This window comes from Lolium perenne, chromosome 1, assembly GCF_019359855.2.
Source record: "Lolium perenne isolate Kyuss_39 chromosome 1, Kyuss_2.0, whole genome shotgun sequence".
NCBI classification, from domain to species: domain Eukaryota; kingdom Viridiplantae; phylum Streptophyta; class Magnoliopsida; order Poales; family Poaceae; genus Lolium; species Lolium perenne.
The window spans coordinates 202,632,287-202,652,998 of record NC_067244.2 but is presented as its reverse complement, the minus strand read 5'-3'; the positions used below and the strand labels follow the sequence as shown (position 1 = coordinate 202,652,998).

At 49.2% G+C, this 20,712-nt stretch overlaps 1 pseudogene; it reads right to left on the bottom strand.

The window, feature by feature from the left end:
* Nucleotides 1-14,877: 14,877 nt before the first annotated feature.
* LOC127336441 (abscisic acid receptor PYL5-like) lies at nt 14,878-17,041 on the bottom strand (annotated as a pseudogene).
* Between the last annotated feature and the right edge of the window lie 3,671 nt (nt 17,042-20,712).

Below are 20,712 nucleotides of genomic sequence, written 5' to 3'. Positions count from 1 at the left end.
GACATGGCTTCTTCGATGGGACCAAACGACGTCTTAGGGTTAGCTTGTTTTATAGCTTCTTGTGTGATCTTGTAGTTGCATTCTGAGCCTGTAATGAAAACCCAGCATGATGTTGTAACAGCATTCAGTTAAACAAAAAAGGAAACGCAGTTCCACGTGACGTACTAGGTACTACTGCTGTACCAAGGGTTTGAGCTGTCAGTAGCAGCAGCAAACCCGATTTGTTGGCACCATTTGCATTTTGCATCTTCGTTTTTTCTCTACAACTAGCATTCTTACTCCATCTGCTCTCACCGCACCCCATCAATTTAGACGCCGGAGCTAACAAACGTCCATATGATGAATGCGCTCGAGGTTGCAGACTACTGAGACAGATAAGGCATTCAACGACGGGCTGCGAGCCGTTACACCATTTCTACAAACAACTTTCCACGGTACCATTTCTACAGAAAACTTCCCAGCCAGGAAAGGAAAAGCATAGCTAAACTCCCTCGTGCACGACGGTGGCCTATTCGGCATAGCAAAGCTTCGGCGGGAGCCAAAAGACCTCATGCAGGGCTCATTCTTGCTCCGGCTCCTTCGTCTTGCCTGCGCTTGCCGTTCGCCGACAGTGATGGCCGCGCCACGCCGACGCCGACGCCACCGGCCGCGACAAGGAGGCGCAGGAGCGCTGCGGTTCAAGATGGCCTCGCAAAATTTTTTCATTTTAGGGTTGTCTCGCCATCTTATGAATTAGAGTGGGGAGAGCGATGGAAGAGGGCACGCCACCACTGGGCCACTGGAACGATGTAGGCAGCACGAGACGAACTCCAGTGAAGTAGAAGCTGGTTCTAAACTGAATTGGGCCTCTTTTTCGAGAAACGAACTTCTCACACTCACGCCCTACGCGCCCGGAAAGTATCCTCTATCCATTCAACTTGGCAAATAAATTCCCCACCCGGTCATTTTATTCCTACTCGATCTTCTCCTTCTACCTGCCGCGCGGCTACACTCTTCTAAGTTGATCTGACGACAGCTCCCGGACAGGCCTTCCGTCCTCACCGGCCTCCACTGACTACACACGGCCAAATCACCGATTCTTCAGTAAGAAGAACCATCGATGATTCTTCACTAAAACACGGCTCGGAGCAAACTAATCTCTCGCGCACGCGACGTCGCAGGAGCTGCGACGCGATCACATCACAGTCCAATCTAGACTGAACGAAGCCAGCGCATCCGGCCGCCGCGTCGTCCTGGTCGCCGGCCGGCGCGAGCGCACGCGCGCACGGAGCGAACAACGCAAAGCAGCTACGCGACATCGCCAAGAGGTACGTACAGCAAAAAAAAAAAAAATTGCCACTTGCGCGATGCTTACCGGCCATTGGCGTCTGATAAAAAAAATTCGCTGATACAACTTGGCCAATGGCGTCCGATAAAATCGCGGCGGGGACACGATCCGTCCATCCACTCCCAGATTTACGCCGACAGACACCGTACAGGCCAAGCTGGCCAGGTTAAGGAAAGCGCCGCAGGTAGTACTATACGACGCGCGCGCACGGCGAGCGAGGCCGGGCAAGTGGGTTCCGGGGGAGATTCTCTCGGATTCCAGCGAGGCCCGATACGAGGAATGAGACTCATCATGATTTGATTTTGTTTGTTGGGGTGGCCGTGCGGGCAGCCCTCCGACGCATGGCCATCCATTTCCAACAATCGCGAGAACCTTTTTATAAGATTTGCCAGTTCTCAGTTAACTTCATGGTCAGTCAAGTTTTACGTTATTTGATTTGTATCATGATTCGTGTTAATTATGAGTTTATTTTCCTCGACGCATGGCGGGCGCGCGGATGGGTTGGTCGGCGGCGGCCTGCGCTGCGCCCCCTTCTCCCGTCGGCTCTCCCCTGGTGGATCGGCCGGCGCGGTTGGGATGGGCGGCGGCGGCCAGCGCTGCGGCCTCCCTCCTCCCGTCGGCTCTCCGCAGCACTCCGACATGGGCTGGTGGTGGGCAGCGGCCAGGCTCATGGCCTGCGCTAATTTCCCCTCGCCTCTCGCCGGTGAGTGGAGGCGATCTCGGGCTTCACCCGCGACACGAGGTCGCCCGGGGCAGCAGCCTTGGGTACGACGGTGTAGGTGGCCCTCTTCTTCGCCGGAGAGGGTCGGCCTGCGGTTGGTGGTGGTGGATCTATCGATCTATCACCGTGTTCCGGCGGCGAGATGGAGATGCTTGGAAGCCGGCGACGGAGTCGCCGTTGGAGGGTTGGAGTGGCCAGCCCGGGATGGTCGCCGACGTGGGGGTCCGACCTGAATAAAGGCGGTGGTCCTAGGGTCTCTCTTGCGTGAAGAGGAAGACCAACCGGAGGCCTGGACTCGTGATCTAGCCGGAGTGTTGAGTTCCGGAAGGCTCCGCCGACGAATGTAACAGTGTTTTTTGCCTGGAGTTTGCTGGATCGGTGGTATTCGGTCGTGCGCAACCATGATTTTATTCCGACCGATTGGTTCTGGAGGGAGCAGCGCGAAGCTCTTTTTCTGTGTTGACATCAAGTGACTATTGATCCATGATGAAAGTCGGAAGAAGAGAAGTTCATGAAGGCCGGAGGGGAGGACTAGCTAAGGGAGGTTCAAGTCTCCGCGTTGTTGAGGGACTTGCTTGGTGTTCCGGGCTTCACATCAGCGGTATGAAAGTGGGGGCGACAACACAGGTGAAGTTCAGAGTCCTACCTTTCAGGGTGAAAACCCAAGGTCTGGCCTTAACTGGTTGTGCCTGGCAATGACTTTGTTGGAGGCATTGTTTTGAGAGCGGGGACTATCTTCAGGGTGAAAACCTAAGATCGTTGATCGGGCGACGATGGTGTTAGCGCACTGTTCCCTTCTTGAAGGCGTCGTTTTTTTAGATTCTGTATTTCAGATGTTGTCTTGGCGGAGGATGTATTGTTGTTGTTAGGCCCGAGATACTGTAGCGGGATTTTTGTTTATTAATTTTCTTTTCCTTTTTTTTGGCTGTGTGCATCCGTAGTGCTATTAGGGTGGTGCATTGTTGCAGAGGTTGGGTGTAATTGGTATCGTTTTGATATTAATATATTCCCTTTATTGAAAAAATAGAGTTTATAACATTATTTGACTGAGAACGAAGTTGGTTCTCATGACTGAGAAATAGTCACATCCTTTTTTACGTTCATTTGTGTTCCTGGAGGTGGTGCTGCCATGATAGGAACGGCGAGATGCTTCCTGCACACGTGCTGCCTCACCCTTACGTGGAGCTACTTGCGCGAGGATGTTGATGGGTTCGATGAGGAGGACTTCGCCCACCCACTGATGAGGGCTGAGCAGGCCGTCCTGCTTGCCTCCTTCAAAACTGCCCAGAAGGAGGCGGGATGTGACCACACCCTTGAGGAAATGAACGAGGCAATAGAGGAGCTGTTGAAGGAGCCCTCCCGCTAGCATATCGTCGTGGGGGGCGTGGATCCTCTGCAGTTGTACTATTACTGTACGGGTACATTAGTTCACAAAATCTGCCATCAATTTATAATCGAACGGGCCTCTTCGTATCCTCCGTGCTCACACCTAATTACAAACAAAAAAGGCTTGCCGTCAAAATTGCATCTGCTCACCGTGGGACATGTAGGCTCATTGCTGAACTTGCAAGGCCGCCGTCGGCAGCGACCGTAGACGAGACCGGCCAACTCATTGCTGTACTTGCGAGGCCACTCGCAGCAGCAGCCGTCGAGGAGGCCGGCGTATCCGGCCGGCCGGCCGAGCGGATCGTGAGTTAGAACCCTACAGATTAAAGGTGGATTAAGAGATGCACCTGCTTAGCCGGATTGATCAATCCGTAAGTAAGAGATGATCGTGCTCTGTTTTTTGGATTTGTTTAGAAGACATGCCTACGAATAGAAGGAGGTCCGTTCGATTGCATTTGTCGGCAGATTAGATGAATTACTGTACCGTACAGTAATAGTACAACTGTAGAGGAGCTGCCCCCCGTGGTGGGATAAGCTGAGCGGCTGAGCGAAGCCGAGTTGCATATCATCAGGACCAGTTCGCTCGGCGGACGGATCTGCCATGTGCCTTCTCTTGCTAGAGGACACACCCAAGGAAGCGCAGGTGGAACGCGAGTCGCACGAGAAGCGCAAGGGGCGAGTGAGTCACGAGCCCCCCACCACGATAAGTTACTGCTAAAAGTTTGCATAACCCCTGGGAGTTTTTAAATTTGGACGGTAACCCTCTCAACTTTAAACAGGTGTCTTTAATTCCGATTTTTTTTTGTAAAACCAGCCAATGGACCCCTAGAGTCGGGTAAGTTGTTTTGGAGGCTGGTTTTGCCAGCGCTCTGTCATTCGCCCAATATGGGACTGGGTTGTCAAAAAATTAGTCAATGTCTTCCTTCTTCTCGCTGACGTGCACGTTGGGGGAGGGGACGAGCCCCTTTGCCCTGTGGTGCCACACCACAAACTCTGTCCTGATTACCACGTCGGAGCCGGTGGAATTGGACATGATGTAATAGAGCAGGTCCGCAAGCAACGCCAGTACGAGGAGCAACAACAGCCGGAGAACACCGCCGGTATCGCCATGTGGGCCGAAGTACGGGACGGTGCTTCGGCCGCACAATAGTCGTCTCGTTTAGGTCTGCGACGTGGCCGTTTGCATGAAAGTTTAGCTTTGCATCTTTGACCTATTATGTACAAGATCTGATGATGGAAATCCCAGGCCAGCTACGGTGCTTTGCTGCTCGTAGGCGCCCAATTTCCTAAGCGAACGAACTTCACATCTAGCCACAACTACGATAGTCGACAGGCAGTGTGCCGCTCTCGTTTCGTCGACGCCCTTGCCCCTTTGACGATCAGCAGCCTGTTGCAGTAAACCAGCATGGTCGGTCGGTCGTGGATGCCTACATGGTGAGTTGGTGACGCTGTCACTAGCCTCGACGGTGACGGTTTCCTGAGCCTCTCCAAGTTGTACCTAATTTTGGCAGTGCCACATCCCAAAACCAGTCTCCTAAATAGCTTACCAAAGGGTAGGGTAATTGGCTGGTTTTAGAAACTTTAGAGATTAAATATACTATTCAGATATGAGGGGGTTTAGCGTCTAAACTCTAAAAGATCTAGGGGTTATGTAAATTTTTAATAAGTTAGGTCACGAAGAGGTATCATGAGATCTTGACCATTCGCAATAGGAAAAGTTTGGAAAGGGGCGACACTGAAGCAAAAGCGGAACAGAAAAAACCAAAAATATAAATCACCGTGTTGGATTTCTTTTTTATTCACGATAATCCATTCTACGAACCTAATAGGTCTCTATGTTGGAGATACCTCAAAAATAATTAGCACAGACGTCCTTGTGGGCTCGATTAAGGCTATGTTGGGTTGGATTAGCGAGGTGTCTGTGATGACTTCGTCAATCTCAATACCCATCGGATAAAAATTTTTGAACGCAGTCTCTCGAAAGTGCTCATAGGGTAGGGTGTGCGTGTGTGCGTTCACATGGGTAATTATATGTACGTATATGTGAGCGTCTATGTCTGAAGTGTGTTTCGAAAAAAAAGGCTAGGTTGGGTTGGTGGCCTCGATCGCGGACAGCCAGGACGGACGTCGGCACCCCTTTTATACTCAGGACATCTCCAGCGGCGCGACGCAAACGGACGCTGAGCGACCGTTTGTGTCCGCCGTGACCGAAAATGCGTCGTGCACCACCTCCAGCGGCGCGACGCAAAGTGACCGGGCCGTCCGCAGAGACGCAAACCTGGCCCAAATATGCGGCAGATTTGCGTCTCGGCGGACGCTGCGCGGACGCGCAAAGTGTCCGCTCGGTCCTCGCACGGGCCCGCCTGGCAGCGGCACAACTGCTTCGTCTTCGGCCATTACTTCCGGGCGGCGCGCTGCAGCCTCCGCAGGGCCGCGTTAATGGCGTGCCTCGGCTTCCGCGAGCGTGCGCAGCTAGTAGACGTTGCACTAGCAGGCCATTGAAGGCGATATGGCGTCAGAGCCTTTTAAATGGACGCTGCCGGCGTCCATTTCGACGACCAAACCATTGCCAAATCCCACAGTATCCACCCCACCGACGCCATGGGAAAGAAATGTTGGCCGTTCCGCAAGACGAAGAACGACCAGGAGGCAAGCGGCTCGCGTTCCGGCAAGAAGGCAAGGGTCGGCCGGTACGTCCGAGTTGAGCTCGCGCGGCAGCTATGGGAGGAAAACCGACCTGTGCCATGACTGGACGCGAACTTGCCGGGAGGGGGCTGGTACCTGAACTCGCGGCGCGTGCCGGTCCCCCCCATGCCGCGCGAGGGCCGAGAGCGGCGGGACGAGGTGCGCCGCCGCCGAGCGATCTTGCCGCCGGATCTGCGGGAGGATGAGGCGTACGCCCTGAACTCCTACAACTGGATTTCATTCGGGACGTGGGAGTTCGACGCGCGCCGCCGCGCTGGCTACCTCGGCGACGTGGACTTCTTCGAACGAGAGATCGCCGCAGAAGAAGAAGAGAACGACCAGGAGGACGCGGACGACGAGGAGGACGCGGACGAGGGCGTCGACGGGGTCGACTACGACCACGATGACGGCGGGCCGGCGTGGGATCCGGAGACCCAGCCGCCGGACCTTTCCGAGGATGAGGCCATTGTCATGGCACTGGCCAACAGCGCGCAGGACGAGCTCAACGAGCTCGCTTTGTGGGAGGGGCTCGCAATCCAGCTGCGGGAGTCAGCGCTCGCGCAGGGGAGGCCGGCGACTCCTCCGGCAACGCCGACGCGTTCCAACGACCGCGCTCCGCCTGCTGCTCCGGCGTGGGATCCCTGGCCACAGCCTCCTGCCCATGCGGCGGTACCTTCTCCACCGCCGGCGTACGAGCTTCCATGGCCGACGCCGGAGTTCATTAACCTCGTCAGTGACGACGACCAGTAGGCAGCAGCAACTTTTAGCACGCCTTTATGGCTTTTTTATGTTTTTTTTAACGTAAATTATGGTTGCATGAATGAAAAAAAAAAATTTATGCGTCGCGCCGCTGGAGCCACCCCCGACGCAAACGGACGCCCGGACGATTTCGACCATTTCGACCGACGCAAACGAACACGACGCGTCCGTTTCGATGTTCGAAATGCGTCGCGCCGCTGGAGATGCCCTCAGCGCCCGCCGCACAAACCCTGGTCTCGCGACAGAACGTTCGTACCTACATGGCGCGTATAGATCGGTATCTCTTGGCTGGAGCCGATCGAGCAGTGCCATGACTTGTTTATATAAGTATTCATAATGCCAGCCGTGATATATATGCATGGTGTTCGGCGCCGATACATTGGCCATTGATCACGGTAGGGACAAGTTGCGTTTCGTACATAATATGGATATGTCCATGTCGACGCAAACCCGAGAGAAATTGGCCGGACATGCTAACATTATACTCCCTCCATCTCAGCTAGTCTTTTCGTATCTCTAGGTCGTCAATTTAACCTAGATAATTTAAATTATATAATACAAAAATTATATCATTAGAAAATAGAACATCTATAATGATATATTTTTTATAACATATAAGTAATGCTAACTTGATCAAATTTGCAACCTAAGAGTACGCGCACACCTTATAAACTGTGAGAGAGGAAGTAGAGGGCATTTCTCTTTTCTCAAGAAGTGCGTGGTAGCGCTTTATTGAGATGATGACAATTAATGGTACATACGAATTACATGTGGAAGAAAGAATATCCAATGAACATGCTACCACTCTTTCGAGCTATAAAAAGACCACAAAGACCTCCTCCCACGATAAATCCACCGCAAGATCCATTGGCCTTATGTTTCTAGTTCCACTAGGGTATGTACACACATTTTAATGTGTGTAGATACATTTGTATCAAAAAATTGCTACACTTATTTTAAAATGTAGAAATAGCTCTGAAGCAATCAATGGGGCCAAGCTTTTGTTACTAGAAAAATGCAATTTTAGTTGACATATCAAACTCTTATACCTGGCATGAGTTTTCAAGAGCATCCAGTACGAGTTTTCTAGGTTCAGCTTTTTGATATGTCCTAGAGAGATCCTCTTAGGGCGTGTGTGGTTCAGATCACGAAGTGGAAAGTAATGGAATGGTTCCACATCTAAAGACCTTTCCATCGTTTGGTTGAAAAATGGAACGGAACGAGGTGGTTCCTCAAAAGAGAACATTCCCTCTAAATTCAGAATGCATCCATTTCTCAAAGTCGGTGCAACCTCTCAGTTTCTATGTGCTAAAGCCACCCCATATGTTGGCGCAGCTCCTTTGTTCACTTGCAACTCTTTTTGCTAAGCGCACTCCACGTTTGCTCACATTTATATTCCAAGAATCGGTCCCATTCCATTCTCCAATAAAACACACAAACGTAGCGAACCCATTTTATTTTCCAGCTCGAACCAAATACAAGAATAAAATCAACCTGATTCTCTAAAATGGAACCATGACATTATATTTTACTTGGTTCCCATACCAAACCCCCACCCTTAGTTTGACTAATCAAGCGGACCGAAGTGCTCCCCAAAGAAGGTGATAGGCTAGTTACCACACCCCTGACTTTCCCCCGAACGATAAAATTTCAACTAGGGAATCAAAGAAAGTACAGGTTTGGTGGTCCGTGATGATCATGGTAAGCTTATCAGAGCGCAAGCACGTTGGTTTGAATATGCAGCCAATGATATGGTGATGGAAGCATATGCTATCAGAGAAGGTCTGCGTCTTGCCGCAGATGTTGGGTACCAGTCCATCATCGTAGAAAGCGACGTGAAGGAAGTGGTAAAGTTATGCAATAGTGAAGATCAAGACAATTCAGAAATTTCTCCAATTTATCAGGAGATTAGAGATATGATAGGAGCTTTTATTAGTTGTAACATAGTTTTTGTGGGGCGAGAAGATAACCAGGCTGCCCACTTATGTGTTAGACATGCTAGTTCTGATAGGAAGAGATGCATTTAGATCAACTATAATCCTGCATTTCTATATGATATTCTTAGGAATGATTGTAATCCTCTCAAGTAATTAATAAAGCTCTGAATTAGCAACAAAAAAAAAGTACCAAAAGGCAGCACCGATGGATTCGGGCGATCCCAGTGTTCCATCTGCTTTGTCCATCAAACTTTTCGGAAAGGCGGTTGAACCGGGCGTGCATTTCGAATGGAACTCCAAGGTTCCAAGGGTCAAACACTCGATCGGACTGTTGGGCACGCAAACTAGGTGCGTGAAGCTTCCCCACTCTCTCCTAGCTGTGCAAACTGCAAAGCGCGGGCAACGCAACTTGAACTGCCACTTGCTCGCGTTGGCGCGAGCTAATTTATTTTTATTTTATTTTATTTTTTGAACGAGGGCAAAAGCTTTGCCCATTTATTGATTAAGAAGGAGTTTACAAGAAAGTAAAAGGTTCAAATAAAATATTACAATTACTCTCGCGGCATCAATTGACTCAAAGCGCGAGCTAATTTATCATGCTACTAGGAGAAGAAAATTATTGGAGCAAAGCCGGCCGGGAGGGAAGGAACGAGGAGCGAATCGAATCGCGCTCATTGACCGTGGAACTGTGGAAGCGAACCACACCGATAAATATGTAGAGCCCAGTTGCATGCACAAGTTGGCCTAGTGCCGCTTTATATGTTTCCTCGTCATTTGTCTCTCGTACTAATTAACCTTTCGGTTTTGTTAATGTGTCAAGTGAATAATATTGAACTGGGCGGGCACCTTCCTGCCAGTTGCAGATTATTCAGATCGCGGTATACAAAGCGTGATCACCCTGCTGTACGGTGGGCGCTAGCATGCATTTTCTTATGCATCAACTAGCATGTCGCCATTTTCTTCTGGATTTTTTTTTCCATATGTACAGCGGTACTGCCAGAGAAAGAGTATAGTTTATGGTACGATTCCATTAGCACTTTAACTATCAACTAATTATAAGCAAGGACGAGGATCCATCAGGTGGTGACGTTACTGTGGACTGTACGTAGTATTGTTTGCCCAGCAGGCAACAGCCGAATCAACGGCCGAAGAGGGAAGAAACAAGAGATCCGTACGCAACGTACGTACGTACGCAAGGATTGATTCCCCTACCAGGCCAGGGTTTACCCTAAATTTCTGGCTGTTGGATGCACCTTTTATACCAACGCGGTAAAAAAAAATGAACGGCTCAGATTTGCTAGGGGTAAAACCAATGGCTAGTTAAATCTAATTTACCGGGTGGCTTGATGAGGGTGCCTCTATTATACCTTTAGATTTGATTTAATCACGCCCTCTCTCTGGTGCTCGGCTTCACGTCCATGCATGATGCCCTCCTGGGCTCTGGGGGGACGCCCTCACGCTGTGTCAGGCAAATGAATCCGAACGAAGCCTTGGGTCACCTATCCAGCCTAGGCTACCATGCAACTTGGCCACCATATCTCTTTCTGCCAGTCGGGAAACAGGTTCCTCGACGAAGCATCCGTGCTTTACCTCCGTCGTTAAGTCACGCTCATGCATTGCTTACACACAACCTTTTTCGAAAATGAACACTTTATTACTTTAAAAGATTTAGAGCTTCTCCATTGTGGGTAGCGCCTCTCCCAGCAGCGCCCCCACTACAACGCCCCAGTAGATTTATTCGTCCTTTTTTTCATATTTAACCATGTTTCTAAACGGTTTTGTAAAATTTCATCAAATAAATAATAAAAGTTTTAGTTCTACGACAATTGAAATAAAAATAAAAATAAAAATCCATACAATTCAAATAAAAAAAGGGTTCATCTAGATCAAAACTTAGGCCTCGTCTTCTTTGGCCGTATGCTCTATCAGATTATTTTGCTGCTAGTGATGAACAACTTTGTCAAGGATCTCCTCATGCATCGTAAGGAAATCAGCAAAGTCTGCAAGTACCTGGTGATCAATAGTGGAAAGATGATTTTGATGATTATGTGGATGAAGGATATTTGCACTCGCTCTCAATGATCGGGTTATGCATGATCACACAAGCATTATCAACTTCCACATCGCATGTTGAGACCAGGTGAGCAGTGTATCGGGCAACAACAAAATAAGATCAGAGCACACCAAATGCCCCCTCGAGATCCTTCCTGCAACTCTCCTCACGCGAAGCAAAGTGACACATTTCCGACCGCTCGGCATTATTTGTCATAGCTTCAAGTACCACATTGCACGCTCCATGATGCCCTTGGTACAACCCTTGCTAAGCAAATGGAAAATTCTTCCATGACCAATGAATGTCGATGCTTCCAAGCATCTTAAGAAATCCTCTTATTTCGTTTGATGACATAATACAAGTTGTTTCTGCTTCATCGGGTCCTCTCAAGTGGTTTGATCTAAAATTTCCCACCATTGGCCTGCAAAACTTCTACACGTCAATGGTTGTGGACTCATACAAGTGCCAGTACTCGTCTTGTGTATCGGTAGGGGCTCCATATGCAAGAACCCTCATAGCAACAATGCATTTTTGAATGGATGAGAAACTGGGCAGTCCGACAACATCTTTCTTCATCACGAAGTAGGTATCGTACTTACTCACAACCATGCGCCAACTTCATGAACAATTCCATGTTCATCCTAAAGTGGCACTAAAATTCCTTTCGGATTTAAGTCAGCAAAGTAGTCGGCATATAGCATGGCGCGACACTTCATCCTCTACCTTGGCTTGGTATTCCTTCTTCCAAACTTGGAACCTCCACGATTGGGAGCGGCATTCTTTAGTTCGGCTGCTTGTAGTTGTAGAAGGCAAGTGAGGATTATCAAGTGTTCATCTTCATCGCCGGAGGCATTGGCTTCATGTTTCATGAAATGATGGTTATTACCTCATCGTTCCTATCAATAGTCCAACCGAATGACGACAAGAACAAAAAATCTAGAAATGAAGCTTACCAACGCAAACAGCAAAACAAATGTGTGCAAGCCAGGCGTTCAAGAAGTCGCAGTGAGTCGGGTGGAGCGGCGAGAGGGGAAGCTGAGGCGGTGAGCAACGACCCGGCCGAGGCTAGTTGTAACCACCGCTGAACTATCAGCGTCAAAAGGGGAGGGGGCTGCAATAGTGGCGATTTGGCGAGGGTCGAGGAGCCCTCGATCAGGGGAGAGACGAGGTATAGTGGGCAGAGAATGGGCTGGTGACTGGCTTATGCTACCGTCTGTCCGTATCCCACATGGCACCGACTTCGTCTTGCGAGCAGCGCTTTCAAAGAGGTCATGTTGAATCGGGGTGGCCTAGGGCGTCGGACAGTTTATTGGATCGTGTTGGACTCGAGAAGAATTTAAGGGCACGGCTTTGTGTCCAACGTGTTGAGAAGGATGGATGCTAGGCATATAATCTTGCATCGATCGTTTGGCACTTACTGCTAGCCCTTTGTTTTACCCTAACCCTGTTGTCGTACCGACAGCGATCTTCCTGATACGAGGATGATGCGTTACTTAGAGACGGCCACGATACGACATCGAGATCTACGAGTGGCACCAGCTTAGAGCCGTGGACTTTGCTATAGCATTGCACATCTGAGCAAGCGTGCACAGGATTTTGAAAGATCGTTTCCCTGGGATCCCAATAAAATGACGAGGATTCAGAGTCTTGGGGGAGAAATATCAAAGTCAAACGATTAAGAAATAGCGCGTGATAGGGAACCGCCTACATGCGAGCTGTTGTTTATTTTCGGAAGAGCAGGTGAGCCGGACAGCCTGAATAATCTTACTGCCAGATATTTGACTGTACACATGCAGAACAGCTCCCATTGGGGAACTATAAAACGAAAGACTAGATAATTTAGTTAGCAGCCAGTTCATGATTAGCTATGGCTTGGTCACTGCCGTGTTCCATTGGTTCCACAAGTCCATGCGCATTCGTTTGGTACAACTTAACTGGTCCTGATTTTTCTGATCAAGAACCGGTCCTAAAGAAATCCAGCTAAATCAACCACCAGCTCTGCATTCAGATACTTAATTAGCAACTTTGCTTGGGGAATTTTGATATTATGTCGCTGGTTATCGACAAGAAAAACAAATTAAGGTTGGCATTACAAGAACAAACAAGCACTAGCATCCATCAAGACAACAACGCACACAAGCAAAATGCGACGATTCAGGCATCGCTGGTTATTCCTCAGCATCTTGTAACTAGCTATCTGCCGATTCGGGCGCGTTATTGATTTAGAGCAGGGCTTAGGCCTTCTACTTTAAACTAGCATCAAACCAAGCTGTAGAAAGCAAAGTTAAACAGTACATCATGAGTACGCAGTATGTACAAGAGGGGAGTTAGAGCATCTCCACCGGCAGCCCCTAAATAGGCGCCGGTAGAGACGTCGGCACCTTCGTTTGGGGGACGCCGGCACTACATCCTCTATTTGGGGAGTTGTTCCCACACCGGCGGCCACAAACAGGCGGCCCCGATAGAAGTTTTTTTTACACAAACTACATATTATGTTTAGAGTTTCATTTTAATGTCATTCAGGATCGAGGAATGAACAATATTTTCGGGCAAATCCGAGTAAAACATTATTCACTCCTCGACCCTAGATGACATTTGAAACTTGCTTATCTCTAGCCTACTACATACTGGCCACCCGGCTCTGCGAAGATGGACGATCGAAGCTCTCTCTCATGCTCTCTCTCCCTGCTCCTCCATCGTTGATCCCCCGCCGCACTCCGCCACGAACGTCAAGTAGGCGGCTCTATCCGCGGCCACCGCCTCCTGACGCAGCTGCCGCTCCAGCTCCTCCCGCCGCCGACGGTGATCCAACTCCTGCCTCTGTAGCCGGAGCTACATCTCCGCCAAACGACGCGCCTCGTAGACTTCATCCTGACGCTGCGTCTCCTCCCGCTGCAACCACCTCAGCGCAAGCTCCTCCCACCCCTTCTGCCGTCGCACCTCCATCCGGCGCCGGGTCAGCGCCTCCCGCCGCCGCCGCGCCTCCAGGAACTCCAGCCGCTCCGCCTCCTCGAGCGCCACCCGGTTCTCTCACACCTCGTACTCTACGAGCTGCGGGTCCGCCTCCACCACTTCTACGACCGCCTCTAGCGCCGCCTCGTTCCACGAATCCCACTTTGTGCTTTTTTCTAGGGTTTTTGCAGCAATGGCGGGGGAGGAGGGATAATATAGACCGCCGGCAAGGCGGGAAACATCCTGCGCGGCGCCGTGGCGGGAGACTTTCCCGCGCGGCACCGTGGCAGGAGAGTTTTCGGCCAGGCGTCGTGGCGGTAAAATATCTCGCGCGGCGCCCTGGCGTCACTGACAGGTGACTCCCACGCCGAAAATTTTCAGCCTCGCGAGGCGCCGGCGCGCCCGATTCGCGCCCTTAGCGAAGAGGCCGGCACGGGGTTGCCGGCGATTCTGTTGGGCTCCAAAATTGGCCGGCGCCATTTGAGCCGCGTTGGTGCGAGCCCATTTTCGCTCCCGGCCCCCAAAAAACTATCGGAGCCGCTATCAAGGATGCCGGTGGAGATGCTCTTAGTCGCAGCACTAGATAGCACACAATGTTTTGCTCTGATCTGTGTAGTTAAAATGAAAAAGGGTAGAACACAGGCTCGAACCACACATTTCGGTCCATCGACCAGACACCTCAGAAGAGGCAAACATTAGATGTCAGCAACCGATAAGCAATGACCTCCTAAAAAGCTGGGCCGCACGTAAGTGGCCATCGGGGCGTTGGAAACTAAGGGCTTCTTGCTGATTCATAGAATAGGAAAAATATTGGAAAATGAAAAGCATAGGATTGGAATGTCATGCCCACGTGAATCCTATGGAAAGATGGAGTGCGAGCAAATAAATTTTTCCATAATGTATGAGGTCTTTTCATATAGGTTTTACACTACAAGATTCTATAAAGTTAGTTCCTATATGACGTGTTTCTATGAATCAAACAACTTGAATAGAAAATATTTCATAGGATCCAGATCCTACACAAATTCATTTACAAATCTTATGAATCAAAGGAGCCCTAAGAGGAAAGAGAGAGCTGTTGGGCGGTGCGCGCCATCGACTAGAGGTTGCAGCGCACGATGGTTGATACGTCTCCAACGTATCTATAATTTCTGCTGTTCCATGCTAGTTTTATGACAATACCTACATGTTTTATTCATACTTTATATCGTTTTGATGCATTTTCCGGAACTAACCTATTAACAAGATGCCGAAGTGACAGTTCCTGTTTTCTGCTATTTTTGGTTTCAGAAATCCTACAAAGGAAATATTCTCGGAATTGGACGAAATCAACGCCCAGTATCTTATTTTTCCCGGAAGGTTCCAGAGCACCGAAGAGGGGCCAGAGAGGAGCCAGGGGGGCCCCACCCCACAAGGCGGCGCGGCCAAGGGGGGGGGGGGGGGGCGCCCTCCTATGGTGTGGCTCCACCAGGACCCCTCCGAGGCTGCCCTTCCGCCTATATAATCTCTCCGCCTCGAAAACCCTAAAGACATAAGCCACGGGACGAGAAAAGTTACGCAGCCGTCGCCATCGCGAAGTCAAGTTCGGGGGACAGAAGTCTCTGTTCCGGCACGCCGCCGGGACGGGGAATTGCTACCGGAAGCCATCTCCATCGACACCACCGCCATCTTCATCGCCGCTGCTGTCTTCCATGATGAGGAGGGAGTAGTTCTCCCCCTAGGCTGAGGGCTCTACCGGTAGCTATGTGGTTCATCTCTCTCTCCCATGATGTGATCTATATGAATGTGTAGATGTTACTCTTGTCTATTATGCTCTAGAGGTTACTTAAATACGAATTCCGTATGTTGTGGAGCTTGTTAACTCCGGCTTGAGGGAGCTCTTGTAGCCCTACACAATGAATGGTGTTTGTCATCCAACAAGAGAGTGTTTGAGACTAGTATTTATTTGTTCATCTATGTGATCGTGAGCTTTGCAATCTAGATGTCTTATGTTATTCAAGTGGATTTTACTTATGTGATCTCCGGAGACTCCTTGTCCCACGTGTGTAAAGGTGACAGTGTGTGCACCGTGTGGGTCTCTTAGGCTATATTTCACAGAATACTTGTTCACTGGGTTATGATTTGAGTTGGATGTCTCTATGAAATTGTGGTGTGTTAGTACCTCCTATGAATGCTCAAAGTGACAGCGTGGGGTGTTTATTAGTACTTGGGAATACATCTTTAAGGTTTGCTTTGCAGCTCTACACGGTGAATTAGTGTTCGTTATCCCGCCAGAGAGTAATTCGGAATAGCATAATGAAGTGCTTATATTTATATTCAATTATGATTGCAATGTTGAGAGTGTCCACTAGTGAAAGTACGATCCCTAGGCCTTGTTTCCAATACTGCAAACACCGCTTACTTACTGTTCTACTGCATGTTTACTTGCTGCAATATTTACTTCATATCGCAATTACCATCTACCATCATCTATACCACCTGCGTTTTAATATCTCTTCGCCGAACTAGTGCACCTATACATCTGACAAGTGTATTGGGTGTGTTGGGGACACAAGAGACTTCTTGTATCATAATTGCAGGGTTGCTTGAGAGGAATATCTTTGACCTCTACCTCCCTGAGTTCGATAAACCTTGGGTGATTCACTTAAGGAAAACTTGCTGCTGTTCTACAAACCTCTGCTCTTGGAGGCCCAACACTGTCTAAAGGAATAGAAGCGTGCGTAGACATCAATGGTGTCGATGATCGTGCGTATCTCGTCGGCGGTATTCCCGGTGGGCACATCCACGATGTATGACTCCACCACGACGGCGCCGCCCGTTGCCGCGGTCTGGTGCACGGTGGTCAGCGACCGGTAGTTGGAGAGGCAGTGCTCTCCGCCGATGACACGGAAGCTACGACGATCTCTAGCCGCTCGCGGCTGCTGGTGGCAGGGAGGCCCGAGACCACCCGCACCTCGCGCATGGAGCTCACCGACACTACAACGTCGTCGCCGTCCACGAGGCGGCAGCTTCAGATGAACTTTTTTTACGCCTACGACCGGTCGAAGCGCCACATCACCCCTGCCCACCACCCCCATGTCCACGGATGGCTCAATCACCTTCACCACCACCGAGCAGCACTACCTAGCCCCCTCCGCATGCTCGTGGTGTCACGCCACCTCAGACGACACTGCCACACACGACGCAGTGTGCGCCGCCGCATCCGTTGTGTTTTCCAGCATTTGCTACTTCCCAGATAGGATCGCGAAGTGGTATTGTGAGATACGACAAGTTCCCCGGATGTTCCTCGGCAATCTTTAAGAGGCAAGCATTTCCTAAACTACTGTCTCTGCCGGAGTCGCTCACCTATTTTATTTTGCCTCCTCTCTTATGCTAGCCTTGAGTTGCGTTCATGTCACGTGTCATATCCACTTGTTACCTCAAGCAGCCCATATTGCCACCACCACCTCCTACAGCTGTTGTTTGGTTATCGAGTCTGCCTTGCGAGTCGTAGTGCATGCTAGTGCTATTTATATCTCGTTATCGTTGTCATTACCTTATCGGGTTATCTGTTGGGGATCATGACACATGGTTTATGGACATATTTGTTGGATATACACATGCTTTACTTAACAACTAAAATTGTAAGCAGAGGTATCTGTGAGCCCCTTTGCGAAAGCATCGGAACTTTGACCTGCTAATGTCCCCTAGGACCCGAGTTATTGTTATCTGTTCCGAGATTGAGCGCTCTACCCATACGTGGGGGAGTGGACCCCCATCACCCACTACCTTTTCTCGAGTCTGTTTATTGGGAGCCACAACCTTGGTTTTATTTGCTCATATGCACGATATGCACGATTTACTTCCTGTTGCCTTCGGGTGTTTATTTCTGTATTGTACTCATAATGCGGATAGACTTATCCTGTGCCTGGTCGTTAGTGCCCGCCTGGATTATGTCGCAAACCTCTGGGTCCGTATCGGAGTACGGCCGAACTTCGTCACGGGTAGCTTAGTTGGGTGGCTCCCATTAAACTTTCTCTTGCATTGGGAACGGTCTTGATGTGAGACTCCACCTGTAGTAAGTGAGTTCGAGCATGCGTATGGTTACATTTGGGCAACCCCTGCAGGGTGTACATCTTATCGATAAGCCGTGTCCGCGGTTATGGACGACTTGGAATTGTATGGCTTGATCATAGAACAACTTACACCGTTATGTTGATGTTAATAATTTGCTAATAACTTGCGTAGTAATATAGCATTACTACAACAGTTACCTAATAAAACTTGTCCACCGTGTGAGTGCCTTTGTAAGTACTTCCTTGCGAGGGGGGAACACATCGGTCGGGTTATGTTTGCAGAGTATAGAACTGTTAGCTTTATATGCTCTCTCACCTTCTCTGGTTAGACGAATGTTGTAGAGTGTCTCTATAGGTTTTTAGTGCTTGCGCGCTGCCGCTTAACCCCACCATATTGACTGTGATGTTCCTCTTGCGTCCTCTAAGTCCCCTGCGTGCCTCAAGTACAAAGGACGACTGGTTGACGAATGCTTAAACGTCTTGAAGTCTTGTTAAGTACGAACCCGTACTTATTGTTGCTTCTTTGGGACATAACCGGGCAGGTATGAAGTTATGTTCGATGAGGACGACATTAGAAAGGTTACCCTTCCGGCTTGGCCTGGGCAGGGTTATGGACGCCATCGTTTATCTTTAGGACTCTGATACGTCCCAAACGTATCTATAATTTCTTATGTTCTATGCTACTTTTATGATGATACTCACATGTTTTATACACATTATATGTCGTTATTATGCATTTTCCGGCACTAACCTATTGACAAGATGCCGAAGAGCCAGTTGCTGTTTTCTGCTGTTTTTGGTTTCAGAAATCCTAGTAAGGAAATATTCTCGGAATTGGACGAAATCAACGCCCAGGGGCCTATTTTTCCACGAAGCTTCCAGAAGACCAGAGGGGAGACGAAGTGGGGCCACGGGGCGCCACCACACTAGGGCGGCGCGGCCTAGAGGGGGCCCGCGCGGCCCTAGCGTGTGGGGCCCCCGTGACTCCTCCGACTCCGCCCTTCCGCCTACTTAAAGCCTCCGTCGCGAAACCCTCTGTACCGAGAGCCACGATACGGAAAACCTTCCAGAGACGCAGCCGCCGCCAATCCCATCTCGGGGGATTCAGGAGATCGCCTCCGGCACCCTGCCGGAGAGGGGAATCATCTCCCGGAGGACTCTTCATCGCCATGATCGCCTCCGGATTGATGTGTGAGTAGTTCACCCCTGGACCATGGGTCCATAGCAGTAGCTAGATGGTCGTCTTCTCCTAATTGTGCTATCATGCTCGATCTTGTGAGCTGCCTATCATGATCAAGATCGTTTCTTTGTAATCCTACATGTTGTGTTTGTTGGGATCCGATGAATATTGAATACTATGTCAAGTTGATTATCAATCTATCATATATGTTGTTTATGTTCTTGCATGTTCTCCGTTATTAGTAGAGGCTCTGGCCAAGTTTTTACTCTTAACTCCAAGAGGGAGTATTTATGCTCAATAGTGGGTTCATGCCTCCATTAAATCTGGGACAGTGACAGAAAGTTCTAAGGTTGTGGATGTGCTGTTGCCACTAGGGATAAAACATTGATGCTATGTCCGAGGATGTAGTTATTGATTATATTACGCACCATACTTAATGCAATTGTCTGTTGCTTGCAACTTAATACCGGAAGGGGTTCGGATGATAACCTGAAAGTGGACTTTTTAGGCATAGATGCATGTTGGATGGCGGTCTATGTACTTTGTCGTAATGCCCTGATTAAATCTCATAGTACTCATCATGATATTTGTATGTGCATTGTTATGCCTTCTTTATTTGCCAATTGCCCAACTGTAATTTGTTCACCCAACATGCTATTTATCTTATGGGAGAGACACCTCTAGTGAACTGTGGACCCCGGTCTATTCTTTACATCTGAAATACAATCTACTGCAATACTTATTCTTTACTGTTCTTCGCAAACAATCATCTTCCACACAATACGGTTAATCCTTTGTTCACAGCAAGCCGGTGAGATTGACAAGCTCACTGTTACGTTGGGGCAAAGTACTTTGGTTGTGTTGTGCAGGTTCCACGTTGGCGCCGGAATCCCTGGTGTTGCGCCGCATTACATTCCGCCACCATCAACCTTCAACGTGCTTCTTGGCTCCTCCTGGTTCGATAAACCTTGGTTTCTTTCTGAGGGAAAACTTGCTACTATTGATAACCCACAAGTATAGGGGATCGCGATAGTCTTCGAGGGTAGTATAACCCAAATTTATTGATTCGACACAAGGGGAGGTAAAGAATACTTATAAGCCTTAACAACTGAGTTGTCAATTCAGCTGCACCTGGAAAAGCACTAGTAACAGGGGTGATGTGAAAGTAGAAGTAATATGATAGCAGTAGTAACAGTAACACAGCAGCAGTAATAGCAATATGAGAGCAATGGCACCAGAAGATAGTTGATACTACTTCCAATGACATGTAGAACAAGTTTATGATGATGAGAGATGGACCGGGGTTCCCAGCGATCTACACTAGTGGTAACTCTCCAATAAGTAACAAGTGTTGGGTGAACAAATTACAGTTGGGCAATTGATAGGAATCAAAGGCATTAAGAAAGAACATCAGGCTTATTAATTATGTAGGCATGTTTTCCGTATATAGTCGTACGTGCTCGCAATGAGAAACTTGCACAACATCTTTTGTCCTACCAGCCGGTGGCAGCCGGGCCTCAAGGGAAACTACTGGATATTAAGGTACTCCTTTTAATAGAGTACCGGAGCAAAGCATTAACACTCCGTGAAAACATGTGATCCTCACATCACTACCATCCCCTCCGGTTGTCCCGATTTCTGTCACTTCGGGGCCATT